At 42.3% G+C, this 14,594-nt stretch overlaps 1 long non-coding RNA gene across 1 annotated transcript; it reads left to right on the forward strand.

Annotated features, from left to right (window-relative positions):
* Positions 1 to 61: 61 nt before the first annotated feature.
* LOC103550831 (uncharacterized) lies at positions 62 to 14,066 on the forward strand. The gene is made up of 4 exons (XR_544886.2): positions 62 to 779; positions 1,525 to 1,713; positions 4,596 to 4,705; positions 12,102 to 14,066. It is a non-coding gene; the product is annotated as an uncharacterized lncRNA (long non-coding RNA).
* The last annotated feature ends 528 nt before the right edge of the window (positions 14,067 to 14,594 follow it).

Consider the following 14,594-nt stretch of genomic DNA (forward strand, 5'->3'; position numbering starts at 1 on the left):
GCGAGTGGAGCCTGATCATTGGGCAGCCCAAGGCGGGACAGACCGGGAAGGGATGCATTCTGGGAGTCGTAGTCTTGGTTTGGGGTACCCTGACCTGCTGCAGGGCAAATGAACTGCAGCCCCGTGGTTTTATTGAAAACAGACTAAACGTCAGAGAATGGGGGTTCATAATGCAGAGATATGAAAACGTAGAAGCAAATCGATTTTAAAATATATTCAGGGCCGCCCTGGTGGCGCAGCGGTTAAGTTCGCACATTGCGCTTCTCTGCAGCCCGGAGTTCGCTGGTCTGGATTCCCCCGTGCGGACATGGCACCACTTGGCAAGCCATGCTGTGGCAGGAGTCCTATATATACAGTAGAAGAAGATGGGCACGGATGTTAGCTCAGGGCCAGTCTTCCTCAGCAAAAAGAGGAGGATTGGCAGCAGTTAGCTCAGGGCTAATCTTCCTCAAAAAATATGTATATACATATTCAGATCAGGTGTGCTAGATAGGTTTCTCAAGCAACTGTCCTCAAGTGGCATCCAGGGGAGAAAAATGAATTTTGAGAATCTGTAGGGTGGAAAATAGACTCGTAGCATCTTTGGGAAAGGTTATTTAGTTCAGCGACCTGTTTGCTCTCTGAATACCGTCCCCTGAAGTACCCTATAAAAATATCAGGCTACGGAGGAGAGTGAAGTGAAAGGAAAATTTTCGGCATGTACCCCGCCCCCTAGAGATGGACTCCTGTGTTGTACAAAGTTTTGGACAAAATTATTGCACCATCTGACTTGCAGACGGGTAAGTTAAAGGCTTTCTCGACTTAGAGGAAGATCACAGAATCTTTTTTAAAAATTTAGTTGATTGAAAGATAAACACAAGGAGAAACAAAAAAAGTGTTTAGAGCCACTTTTAAGTATCAATGAGTAATTAAGATATAGCAAATCTGAAATTATAAATAATTAAAAGAGCAGTTGCATGTCCAAGGTTTTTTTTTGTTGCTTGTGTTTATCTTTTGTGGTTTGTTTATATTTTTTAGGGTTTTTTTGAGGTATAATTTATATACAGTAAAATGCACAAATCTTAAGTGTGCAGCTCAATGAATGTTTATGTATACACCCATGTAACCACACAGTGCACAGTAAAGAACAGTCTCGTTGCCCCAGCATGTGTTTTTAATTTTACTGAACAGGAAGCTAAAATACCAGATTGCCGGATAGTAGACACCTGGTAATTCTACATCAGAAATTTCGGCCAACTAATTATTAGTTTATGTTCGAAGGTCTCCAGGACTCACTGTGCTTTGGTAAGTATTCTAAGAATAATATGCCTAAACAAATTATATATGCCATCTATTTGTATGTGTATATATTTTTTTAGTTATTATACAGTTTACAGTTACTATGTTTTGTGTCATCCTAGTGGGCAGATAAAAAAAAAGAAAAATTCTAGAATAAGGACCCTGTTTGCAATTATAAGAGAAAATTACTTATTAATTGTGCCTTTATCACTTGATTGTAACTATCATTTTATGAATATATTGAAGGCAAGACCGACAATATTCTCTGCTCTGGAAACAACTTGAAATTAACACTAAAATAACCAAGAAGCTTAGTTCAAACAAGCAAAGAAAACTCGTCATTTGCAATGGAAAAGCCAAAGGAGTGGGAGTATGGAAACCAAATCTTTGACGCTAACACACTTTTCTCTGGGCTTCAGTTTCCTCATATAAAAGGTGAGGAATTGGAAAACCTGTAATAACCTATCCCACTGTGACATTCCTGAGCCTATGGGAAATTTTTAAACTGTGTAAAGACAATTCCATTCAGAATTACTTATGCTGTGTTCCTCAATAAAGACTTCATTTGCCTTAATGTCATCGTCTTCCGCCATAAAGGACATGCGGATATTTAATTGGTGTTTCTCCCTTCTTTCATTAGGGCATGAGATCTTTGAGGAGAGAAAGGATGTTTCCTTTGGTATCTCCTGCTCCTCCAAACTGCAAAGAGAATAATCCATCAGATTGCTGCTATAAGAAAATTAGCCGGGGGGGGGGGGGGGGCGGGGGGGGCCGGGCCATGTGGCCAAATGGTTAGGTTCGCATGCTCCACTTCGAGGCCCAGATTTCTGTGGTTCGGATCCTGGACATGGACATGGCACCGCTTGTCAGGCCGTGCTGCAGTGGTGATCCACATAGCACACCAGAAGGACCTACAACTAGAATATACCACCATGTACTGGGGGGCTTTGGGGAAAAGAAGAAGGGGAAGAAAAAAAAAGAAGATTGGCAATAAATGTTAGCTCAGGTACCAATCTTTAAAAAATAAGAAAGAAAGTTAGGGACGTTTGTACTATCTCATTACAGAGTCCAGCCGAGCTTAGCCAATGGCTCTCCTCTGCTTCTTACTCACAATGAAGAAGCACAGGTAACCTGGTGAACTCGTGTACCTATGGTTTACATTTGTGCTCACATTCTTGCTTCCCCTCTGAATCCATTTTCTCTCCACCCTAGCCCTCGATGGACCTAAGCCAATCTCCAAGGCTAAATAAACACTAAGGGGCTCCCTGGAGAGCACAAGTATGCAGGAAGACAGTGGAAAACAGAGACTGCAAAGTCCGTGATGCTTCCACTTTTCTGTGTCCTCAAGAACCAAACAGTACCCAAAGGCAGCACAGTTCAATGAAAAAATAGTTAATAAATATTCCTTATGCTTACTAAATGATATAAATATCCTTGTTCAAATCAATGAACAATATTATATGTTGCAAAAATTTCAGACAAGACCCTGTGATTAATAACTAGCTTTAGACACTCAGGCAAGTGTCATAATCCGTTATGGTCCTTTGACATTCCCTCAAAGGCCACAAAAGCTTGGGTGTCAAAAACTCCATACAGCTCTAGGTGCCAGAGCAGCTTAAGGAATAACCTGCAGGCCCAGGCTTGCCCTGGCCAAGCAGGTCTGTTCTATTCTGTGCTATGGACTAGTCAGAATCTTCTCCTGATGCTGTAGTTCAGGGTCACGAGCACCAAGACAAGCCGACCTCTTTTCTCTTTCTGGCGGCTCTACTTGCCAATTGTGTGACTGTGAACAACTTTCTTAACCAGCCTCTACTTCAGTTTCCTCACCTTTATAATTAGGATAGAAGTAGTGTCTAATTCAAAGAATGGCTTGAGTATTCAGTGAGGTCATAATGGATGTAAAACATTGAGAAAAGTGCCTGGCATGTAGTAAGCACTAAGTAAATGTTCCAGTGGTGGTGGTATTAGTGGTTGGAGAGGGGTCAAGAGATGCTGGAGAGAAAGGGGAGGAAGCACCTTGGTGCATTCTGGAACAATTCAGACAACCAAATTCAAGCCCCCTCTCCACTCCCACCAAAAGCTTCCAATAGAACCAATCCAGACACTTATTTGAGTGAGACCTGTGTGCTGCAAATCCAATTGGCTAAAGGAGTAATACATTCATAGGCAGGATATTGTTTGGCTCCAATTTGACTAGTGTTGCAAGCCATCAGAGGTGTTTGCTCCATGTTTAAGGAACATTATGGAAACCAAATGGTCCCCGGAGTTAGCCAGTGTGCCTTGTGAAGACAAGAGAGTCCCATAGCCTCTGCCCCCATCTTTTGCTTCCTGGCATCCTTTGGGTTAGAAATGCTACAAAGAGCAGGAAAATCCAGAAGCCAGAAAGCATGGATGATCCTGTTTTGCCTGTTAAATTTGACAACACCGTTGGGCCTGCCAACAATTTCTGATTCATTGTCATTTGCCAAGGTTAATTTCAGCAGTCGCGTTTCTTAGTCACTGAAAAGTCATCCCCATTCTTAGCTGCACAAATCTCACTGAGGCTGTTTGAAGAGCTTTGCTTCTGTACTTAGAACCACAGATTTGCAGGAGGAAATTACCAAAAACTTACTGAGTAAATATGAATGTGGTATATGAGATTCTCTAATAATAACTCCACTCTGTAAATCTGTCTAGATTTAAGTGTGCATTTTAAAAAACATAGCCCCTTAACTCTTTAAATTGTGCCAATGTAATGAAATGATGAAGAGATGTAGCCTTATCCATCAACCAATCAAATATTAGTTAAGCATCTGTATACCTAAGTCTGTCCTTGACCAGAGACTCTAGATCAACACTGCCCCATAGAAATATAATACAAGACATATATAATTTAAAATGTTCTCGTACCTACATTTTAAAAAGTAAAAAAGAAAAAGGTGAAATTAATTTAATATTTTATTTAACCCAATATATCCAAAATATCATTTCAACATGTAAGCAATATTTAAAAAAAATATTAATGGATATTTTACCTTTTTTTGTACTGTCTTAAAAATCTAGAATGTTTTTTTACACTAGCCCACATCTCGATTCAGACTGGCCACGTTTCAAGTGCACAATCACTGCATGTGCCTCGTGGCTACCATGTTAGACAGTGCAGCCTTAGAGTATAAAAATCTATCTCTTGCAATAGTTTATGATTTAACATGAAATCATAGCAACCATTGATTGAACATGTACTATATGCCAGACACGATGCTATGCACTTTGCCATATAATCTCATGTAATCTTTATAGTACCTTGTGATGTGGTTATTTTTAATCTTATTTTACAGGTGAGAAGAATAAAGCTTAAAAGATCCCAGAATCCCACACCAGTAAGCGACAGAGGCAGCCACATGGTCTATAGCCATATAAAACCATATGGAATAGCATTTAAGAACAAGTGAGTATGTTAATATCCAAATGCAGAATCTGACCCATAAGACTCAGTAGAGGTTACTTAAATATTAAGTGAACAGATATTTTATATTTTAGAATAATTGATTTGAAAAGACAGTGTATTGTATTTTTACCTTAGTGCATTGCAGTTTTTCTTACTCATTTTACCATTTGAAGTATAGAGGGACATTTCTCTGGACATGATGAATGCCTTCTGCTAGTTTACAGATGGGGTAGCATCTGTATGTGTCTGGTAACATTTGCTTATTCATTCATTTAATCAATTATGTGTGAGCTATGTATGAGACAGTAAATTAGATATTATTTATAATCGGTTTCTCTTCGATATTATCCTTCAAGTAAACTGTACATCATCATTTAGAAGTTTCAAAATATTTAAAATGCCTGTCTTGATCAGCCAACAGGGCTCTGAGATGCTGATACTTACTCACACTAAAATAATACTGCCTTGTAATTTATTATATTATATGCAAGGTATTTAGTGGGATACAAAGATCAAAAGTTTACAATCTAGTATGGAAAATAAGGTACAAACACAAATAACCATGAGAAAAGGTAACATGTGTTCTAGGCATGGTACAAAGAGCCATATGCATTAAAAATGGCAGATATAAATTTGCACAGGAGTGAGGAGGGAAAGCTAAAGAAAGGGGGTAGTATTTGATTGGAGGATCAAAAGGTGGGCCATATTTCCTCTAGGGGAGATCTGGCAGCAATGACATTCCAAGCAAAATGTCAAGGCAGCAGTGACCAAGTCCTTGGGAGAGACTAACGTGGCTGGAATGCAGGGTCAGTGGGAAAGGTGGGTGCAGGGTGGAACTGGAAGCAGTGAGTACATTGGGCCTGACTATAAGGACACTGACCAGCAGAGTCAGAAGACTGTGCTTGATTTACTGGGCAAAAGGGAGCCATTGATGGCTTTGAGCAAAGGAGAGACAGTGTCAAAGTTGTGCTTCAGGAAGATTAATCTGGCCAGAGGATGTGTAGAATGGATTCTTTAAATCAGATAAAAAGAAATGAGGCCTGGAAAGGGGGTTCAAAGAAGGGAGAGATGCAAAGGATGGGAGTGAGACATTTCAGAAGAAATACAGATACAGACAGATGTAAAAGCTATTTGGGTGGAAGTAGGAATGAGGGAGAGAGCCGGATAAAAATTACATAGATGTAGTATAACCACATGGGCCTCACACACAGTGCCCCGAGGGCTTACAAAATGCACGTAGATGTTAATGCTCTCTTTTTAGATCGTAATTTAGGATGAACAATTTTGCAGTTAAGACACAGAAAAAAAGAAATTTAAGACATAACTAAGTCTCCCCAAACACCAGTAGTCAGGAGAGGAATACAACTTTGGCATTTAGTTCCAAAACTTTGTCTAGGACAGTACGGAAAAGGAAGGAAAATTACATTTTGTTGAATTTTAAAACAAAGTATATATACACTATACCTCAATAAAGCAAAGTGCATAGAAATTCTGCCTCAATCAAGTCTATTCTAAGAATCTAAGCAAAGAAAATAAATCATAAAAGCACCATGGCTGCATCTGGTCAGCTGGCGGGGGTGGGGAGGGCGGGGGGACCAGGGGGTGAGGGCGGAAGAGCCAGTGCTTGTTGAAGTAAACTGAATATTGATTTTTTTGATTTTCATTGGCTCCATGCCATTTGACTGAGAAGCTACAGTTCCTGTCCACAGCATTCACAATCAGTTTGATAGACCAGAAGCCAGGGTTTGGGAAGACTGAATCTCCTTGCCTCCTGTACTCCCTGAACTTTTGACAACATAGGAGCAGAATTTGAAAGATGCTTGTGAGGCACCTTGGGATACAAGCTGCAGAAATGGTTGTATTGATCACTCCCTTGCCGTTTTTAGAAATATGCAAAGATCACCTCCTCTGTTCCTCACCCCAGCTCACACCCACAGTTCACTTCCAGCACCTTCCTACATTCTACTAGCTCACCTGTGGGAATTTTTAGATAAAAAGAAATACCAGCTTTCATACCCTTCTTCCAGCCCTCCAAGATTCTGTTGGTTTTAGAGAGTGTAGAAAATTGTGAACACTCTAATTTTATATTTTAAGTGCTACAAAGATCAAACAAAAATCTCTGAGAAGCAGGGCAGTTCAGTGTTTACCTCATCTCCCCAGCCTTTCACTGGATTCTTTGATGAGCCTCCAAAAAATATCTCTGATCTGAAACCAAACCCAGATGGATATTTTTCCTGGCCTGTGTTCCCCATTAGCCACCTGCTTCTCTCTGCTAATACAGGAAGGGGATGTGAGAAAACGGAAGGTGTTGGCTCAGAGCCCTGGAGGTCTGGGGAAGGTGGCTTTTAAAATAATCATTCTTTATTCACTGCCATGCTCCAATGCCACCTTCATTAATTGGAAATGCAAAGTATGCCCACAGTGTTTATTAAAAAGTAAATGAATATCAGGGTGCATACTAGAATTTCCAAGCTGGAAGTCACCTAAGAGGCCATTTAGTCTAAAGCTCCATTTCATAATCTAGACAACTCAAGACTAAGACTCAAGACCAGAGAAATTCAGTTAGATCCTAAAATCAATATGTTTAAAATAATGAGGTTGTTTAAAAGAAAAAAAAAAACATAAAGAAATACTCAGGACACCACTAGACCCTGAAAGAAAGGTAGATTGGAGCAAATCAAACTTTTAGAATTGAAAAATACTGTTACTGAAAGAATAAGTTAATGGGCTGGTTAAAAGCAAATTAGACACCTTTTAAAAAAGAACTAGAAATGGAGCTGAGGAAATTGCCATAATGCAGCAGAGTGGGGAAAATGAAAAACACAAAGAGAAGTTAAGAGACATGAACGGTAGAATGAAAAGTTTCAAATATATCTAATGGGAATTCCAGATGGAGAAAAATAAAGGAAATAAAAGAAATAGTAGCCAAGAATTTTCCAGAATTGATCAAAGACAAGAATCCTCAGATTAAAGAATCACAGTGAATCCTAAGCAAGGAATATAAAATTAAACCTTCACTTAGATGCACTGTCATGAAACTCAAAGCACCAAGAATATGGGAAAAATATTGAAAGCAATCCAAAAGAAAAGAGGAACAAAATTTTAGACTGACAGCACATTTCTCAACTGCAACAACAAAGGGCATAAAACAATGAACAATATTTTCAAAGGCCCAAAGAAAATAACTGACAACCTAGAATTCTATACCTTGCTAAACTATTATTAAAGATTTAGGGCAAAATAAAGACTTTCAGAATAGCACTCCAGATCTCTGTTGAACGGACTCTGTATTTATTGTTAGGGCTGCCATAACAAAATACCACAGGCTGGGGGCTTAAGCAACAGAAATTTCTCTCTCACAGTCCTGGAAGCTGGAAGTCTCAGATCAAGGTCCGGCAGGGTTCAGTTTTTGGAGAGAGCTCTCTTCCTCTTCTAATAAGGCCACCAGTCCTACTGGATTAGGGTCCCACCTTATGACCTCATTTAACTTAATTACTTCCTAAAGACCCTTTCTCCAGATACAGTCACATTTAGGGATTAGGGCCTCTACATGTGAATTTGGCGGGGACACAATTCAGTCCATAGCAGACTCCTGAAGGATACATTTCAGGAAGCAGGATATTGAATACAGAAGTAAGGAAAAAACAATGGTGAGCAAAGAAATTGATAAACACAATGCTAAATCTAGAAAATATCAATACTAACAATAATGACTAATTTAGAGGGGGTAAAAACTATATGGAAATAACTAGCATTTTCTAATAGTACTTTCAACAGTGATGGAAATGTTCTATATCTGCTCTGTCCAATATGGTAGCCATTAGCCACATGTGGCTAGTGGCTACCTTATTAAACAGCACAGCATTAGACAATAACATGGCAAATGGCTAGAGCAGATCAAAGTTAAATATTCTAAGATCTTTATTTGAAAGGAGAATGGACATTTTGAAGGCAGTTATTCATGTTAAAAATTTAAGGATAAAGACTAGAAAAATTGAAATATAATGTATCATTTCCAAAGTAGAAGAGGGAAAAGAGGAATAAAGAAAACACTCTGAATACACAGAAGACAGGAAAAGAGGTGAGAAAAAGAAATCAGAGAAAAGCATGGTAAATAGAAAGCTTAAGAAATATGATAGAAATAAATAAGAAATAAACTGGTTTATTCTTAAAATGGATTACAGAAGTAGAATGGAGCCTCACATTTCAAGAGAATACTGAGTGAAAAAATCAGGTAGCAAAAGATATGTACAGTATTAAACCTTTTATGTAAACTTTCAAACATATAAACTATTATTATTTATTTTTATTAACACATAAATGTATCAACTATAAGAATATGCCTGAGAATGAATGACACAACCCGACTTCAGGATAGTGATTTCTTCTGGGGGAGGAGCAAAAGAAGGGGAGTAGATCTTTAGTTGAATTTAAATCTTTTTAAGAAAAGATTTGAAGCAAATATAACAAAATGTTAACATATAAAATCTGGGTGGTGAGTACTTGGACTTCAAACTATATTGTCTGAAATTGATTGTAGTTTCAAACTATTATCTTTCATAAATAAAAATTCAAATATAAAAGAAACACATTAGGCCAAACCATCCATCCAGATACTTTCCTCTTTTCTCTGTGTTGGACTATTTCTCTCTGACTGGTTTAGATCTTAGGATTTGAACCTGATTTCTTGTCACTTAGGAAACTTTTGTCCACAAAGTGATCATCTAACATATGAGTCTTCCTCACAGCAGAGGACTAAGGAGCTGGACAGCCCAATTCCATTGGGAAGTTCTGTTCCCCTTGGACAGGGGTCAGCTACTCATTTAGAACCCTGTGTTCTATTAGTGGGACGAGTGAGCGCTCTTGGATGCCACTGGATGGCTGTGAGGAAGGGAAGAAAGAAGAGGGAGAAGAAAAGGAAAAGAGTAGGGAGGAAAGGGAGAGAAGGAGGAAGAGTTACGGTAGAGGGCTACCAATTGACTTTGCTTACATTAGATCCCTGTAGAAGAAAATGGGATGGAATGACCTCATGTCATTGCTTTGACATTTTTCTATCAATGCCCCTTTTTATTGTATTCCAATTACTGTTTACCTATCTGTTTTCCCCACTGGACCATGTCTTATTCGACTTCTTACCCCGAGTGCTTAGCACAATGCCTGATAGAGTAGGCTGTAATGAATGGCTGTTGAGTTAACATTGAATACGCCCATTCAGATCTTAAATGATTTCCTGACCTCTTGTGTAAGCCTGCCCAGCCTTTCCCGTTTGCTTTACTGCCTTCTTGGGTCCTTTTTCAGGCCCTCAAAATTTGAAACCTTTAAGTCTTTTCTATCTCCAGCTCTGAGCTGGGATGCTCAGAAGAGCTTCTAGGTGACCCACAGAGTGTTTTGACAGAAAGACAAGGGAGAGAGACTTGGGACAGTGTCTAGAAATGGGGACTTCCTGGGGGGTGCCCAGGAGTGCCGCAGAATCCTGAACCTGACTTTTACTTCATGGGAGCCGTGGTGGGGAGCCATGGTCAAGAGGGTAGAGGAGAGGGATATGGCTGTTCCTGACACCTGGTCATGTCCTTCCTCCCCTGTGTCCCAGGCTGAAGTGCGGGGCCCCCAACGACGTTCTCACACCTAGCCCTGGCCTTCCAAAGCCAGCCCTGGGCTTCATGATAACAGTCCTCTCTTTTCAAGAGAAGTCAGCTGGTGCTTACGGTTGTGGGTGGTACCATCTTAACCTAGACAGCAGTCTGGCCCCGCAAGATATTTCTGTCAACAGTACTGTGGGAACCAGTCTGTTCTGTTCAGTTGCCATTGAAGGGATTTCCCAAGAAAGATGTCTGTGTAAATGGTCTGTTGGGGAATGACCGGCCCTGCCTTGAGGCTGCTTGCTCATTGGCCAGCCCGCGTGCTAGTACCCACTGGCGTTTCAGCAGTGAGCTGTTCAGGAGCTGTTCACGCTGAAGTGGAGGCAAGTAAGCAGGAAGGTACAGGTACGTGTGGGCAGAGCCACCTGTGGCTTACTGAGCAGAAGCCTGCCCTGCTTCAAGAGGGGACAAGACAACAGGTGCATACTTACCTCTCCTTGTCAACAGATTGGGGTGGCTATGGCTGGCCAAGGAAATTCCTCACCTGACAGCCAGTCTTGGTGGGTCCTGGGCAGGTCTTGGGTCTCCGGGTGGATGAACCCACAACTCTGATTCTGTCCCTCGCTGCCGTAGGCTCTAACTTGAGCAAAGCAGGGCAGAACCCAAGGGCCTGGGACATTAACAAGGTCTACTATCTTGGAACCTCCACAGCATCATCTGTTGTACCAGGCACATCCCTGACAATCTCCAGCAGCTAAAGAAGCACAAAAAGCAGCAGGCACAGTAAATTCTGCGGCACTGGGGGCTTCTCTGGGGGTCCTTCCTCGATAACATTGTTCCTCACCTATTGCTGTTCCAGCCACTCTGCAGTAAAGGCTGCAACCAAGTGAGGGCCTTTCCCATTAAGCTGCCCTAGCTGTGGTCCACCCTGACCCTCCCATCACCCACTAAGGATTGCAAAGAAAGAAGAGGAATCCCAGGCTTACTGCTTCACAGCATCCAGACTGCTCCAATAGGGACGCTGTGCACCAGGAAGGAGCCGGGAACTGTGAACTCCCATGCGGCACAAAGGACTTGCCTGAACACTGTGCCAAGAGACTTGACCAAATTTTAGCCTGGCTTCTGCCTGCATTAGGCTGTGTCCCTAAAGGTGACCCCAGCCCCTGTGCTGAGTCTTTGCCCAAGAAAACACAGCTCTGCCAAACTGCAAAATGTACTTTGTCCCAAACCACATTGCCAAAGCCTTTCTGGTCAGTTTCCACTCACCCCCCCCCTCTATAATTTTCCATGTTCCCATAGCCCCCTTTTTCGTTCCCCAGAGTCTTCCCAGCGCCATCTTGTTCCTTTTCATCCCCCTGTAGTCCCTTTTAGTTACTTCTAAGGGGCTAAGTCCCTTTAGCACCTTAAAAAACCTCAGTCACTCAGTCTTAGTTGGCGTTGAGCTCAGTTTCTTTCTTTCTTTCTTTCTTTTTTTTTTTTTTTTTTGAGGAAGACTAGCCCTGAGCTAACTGCTGCCAATCCTCCTCTTTTTGCTGAGGAAGACTGGCCCTGAGCTAACATCCATGCCCATCTTCCTCTACTTTATACGTGGGACGCCTACCACAGCATGGTGTGCCAAGCGGTGCTATGTCCGCACCCGGGGTCTGAACCAGCAAACCCCAGGCCACCGAAGCAGAACGTGTGCACTTAACTGCTGCCCCACCGGACCAGCCCCTGAGCTCAGTTTCTTTTGGAGTCCCTCTTCCCTACTGCAGTAGTCTGAGTAAAATCTGTCTTGCCACCTTTAACAAGTGTCCAGTGCTGTTTCTCTTTGACAGGACCAGTCCAGGACATCCACTGATGGCCTCAGCCCTCACACTCCCAGGCCAGGAGTCAGCACCACAGGCACCACAGCAAGATCCATGTGGGATCCACTGGGCTCCAGCAGAGATCCAGCACCTGCTCATCAACATGGAGGAGCCTGCCACCAAGAGGTGCCTGAAGACAATTCACTGCAACACTTCAGTCCATGAAGATGTGGCCACACACCTTCAGGAGCTGGGATATGTCCAGCATGCATACTAGTGCTGTACCAAGTTCAAGGCCCTCAAGGTGACCTATAGGAAGACCCACATGGCCATCCTGCACTCTCGGGTGCAGCCCCAGGGCTGCCCCTTCTACAGAGTGATGGCTCAGGTGCTGCAGATGACTGGCAGCAGCAGCCCAGGCAATCTCAGGGAGCAGACCTGGCCATGAGATCGCGACCACCACCACCAGCTGATCCAGGGAAGGACAAAAGTAACGAGGAGAAAGATGGATGAGCAGAAGAATACTCTCCCCAGCAGCAGGAGCAGCAGGAGGCACCAGAACCAGAGATGGAGATAGAGACCGAGTATCAGTTTAAGCTGGAAGTGGAAGCATTAGAGCTGTCCAGTGACCTCAGTCCTGAAAACCCAACTGGTACCCAAACCAGCAAGACAACTGAGAAGGAGATTAGCCAGGATGCCCAAGGGACTGGGGCGCATAGTTGGGCAAATGTGTTCTACCAAAGCCCTGATGCCAGGGGACTGGGTAGAGAAGGAAGCCATAAGTGATACAACCAAAGTCGAGATCCCCTCAAAGGAGCTGGAGCTCCTGAAAATTTAGGAAAGCATTTCACTGCAGGTGTTAGAGTCAGCAGACACTGCCAGTTAATGCTAAGGCTGACACTAGAACCCAAGCCCAGGGATCCTTCCACTGGCTAAGAACTGCCCCTTGCCTTGAATGTAGTTGATAACTGGTCATCATGGTAATTTTTTTCAGTGTTAAAACCGGGGCCTAGAAAGAATAGGATGAGGAGAGCAGCTAGAATTTCTTTTTTCTCCAACAGAAGTCTAGGGAAGGGCAAAGTCTCCAGACAGAAACCATCCTCAGAGAGAGAAACTCTCTCACCAGCCTCAAAGGCTCTCGGGGTGTCTACGGTGTCCCCCTGGAGCACAGGTCCAGCTCAGAGCCTGGACCCTCAGGTGCCACCAGATTGTTGCTGCCATGATTGCAGCTGAGATGGCAGAGAACAGGTGCCTGCTCAGCCAATCAGCCCGGGAATCAGCTGCCCGGCTGCAGCATCACCTACACCAGCACAATGTCCACCTGGCAGCCCTGGCGCAGGTAGCCAGAGACAGTTAGGCCCAGCCCCAGGAGGTGGTGGTCATTCTTCAGGACATTGCAGATGATGTCCATGAGGGGGCAGCCCTCCTAAGGTCATCCCTGGGCCACCTGAGTCAGGAATGAGACCTGTAGACCACAGCCTGTGCCATACCCAGCTACTCCAGGACTTGGGGAGATTTCTTCTCTGAGATTTGGATTCTTGCTTCTCTTTTCTCCTCTTTCTTTTAGGAGAAATTTGAAAATTAAGTGGAGGAAAGGGGTAGATGACAAAATGAACAAAAGGCAAGGGAACTTAGGATTTTAATAAAAGATCTTGAGATGAAGGCAGCTAGTGTTTAGGGTTTTTTCCTTATGTTTCATTCTGTGTCAGCCCTGCAGCAAAGGACAGACAAGCCTCTGGATCAGGGTTTCTAATGATTATAATCAGGCCTTAGCCAAGAGAGGCCATGGTGGAAAGGCCTAGGTCTGTCCTTTCGTTACCCTCAAGTCTCTTTTGTTGTCATTCATACACTGAACAGACAGTTGAAGGTCTCCTTTACGCCCAGGCATTATATTAAGTACACAGTATGGTATTGTGATAAAAATGCACATTGTATTTGGAAAACTGTATGGGAGTTTAAAAAAATTAAAAATAGAACTACCATATGATGCAGCAATCCCGCTTCTGGGTATATATCCAAAAGAATTGAAAGCAGGATATCAAAGAGATATTTGCATACCCATCTTCATTGCAGTATTATTCACAGTAGCCAAGAGGTAGAAGCAACATAATGTCCATGATGGGTGATTGGATAAACAGAATGTGGTCTATCCACAATGGAATACTATGCAGCCTTGAAAAGGAACGAAATCCTGTCATGTGCTACAACATGGATGAAACTTGAGGACATTGTGCTAAATGAAATAAGCAGTCACCAAAGGACAAATACTGTATGATTCTACTTATATGAGGTATCTAAAGTAGTCAAATTCGTAGATACAGAAAGTAGAACCATGGTTACCCAGGGCTGGGGGATAAGGGGATAAAGGGGAGTTATTCTTTAATGGGTAAAAAGTTTCAGTTCTCCAAGATATAAAGGTTCTGGAGATGTGTTTCACAACAATGTAAATATACTTGACACTACAGAACTTTACACTTAAAATGGTTAAGATGGGAAATTTTATGATATTTTTTATCATGATAG

This window comes from Equus przewalskii, chromosome 19, assembly GCF_037783145.1.
Source record: "Equus przewalskii isolate Varuska chromosome 19, EquPr2, whole genome shotgun sequence".
Lineage (NCBI taxonomy): Eukaryota > Metazoa > Chordata > Mammalia > Perissodactyla > Equidae > Equus > Equus przewalskii.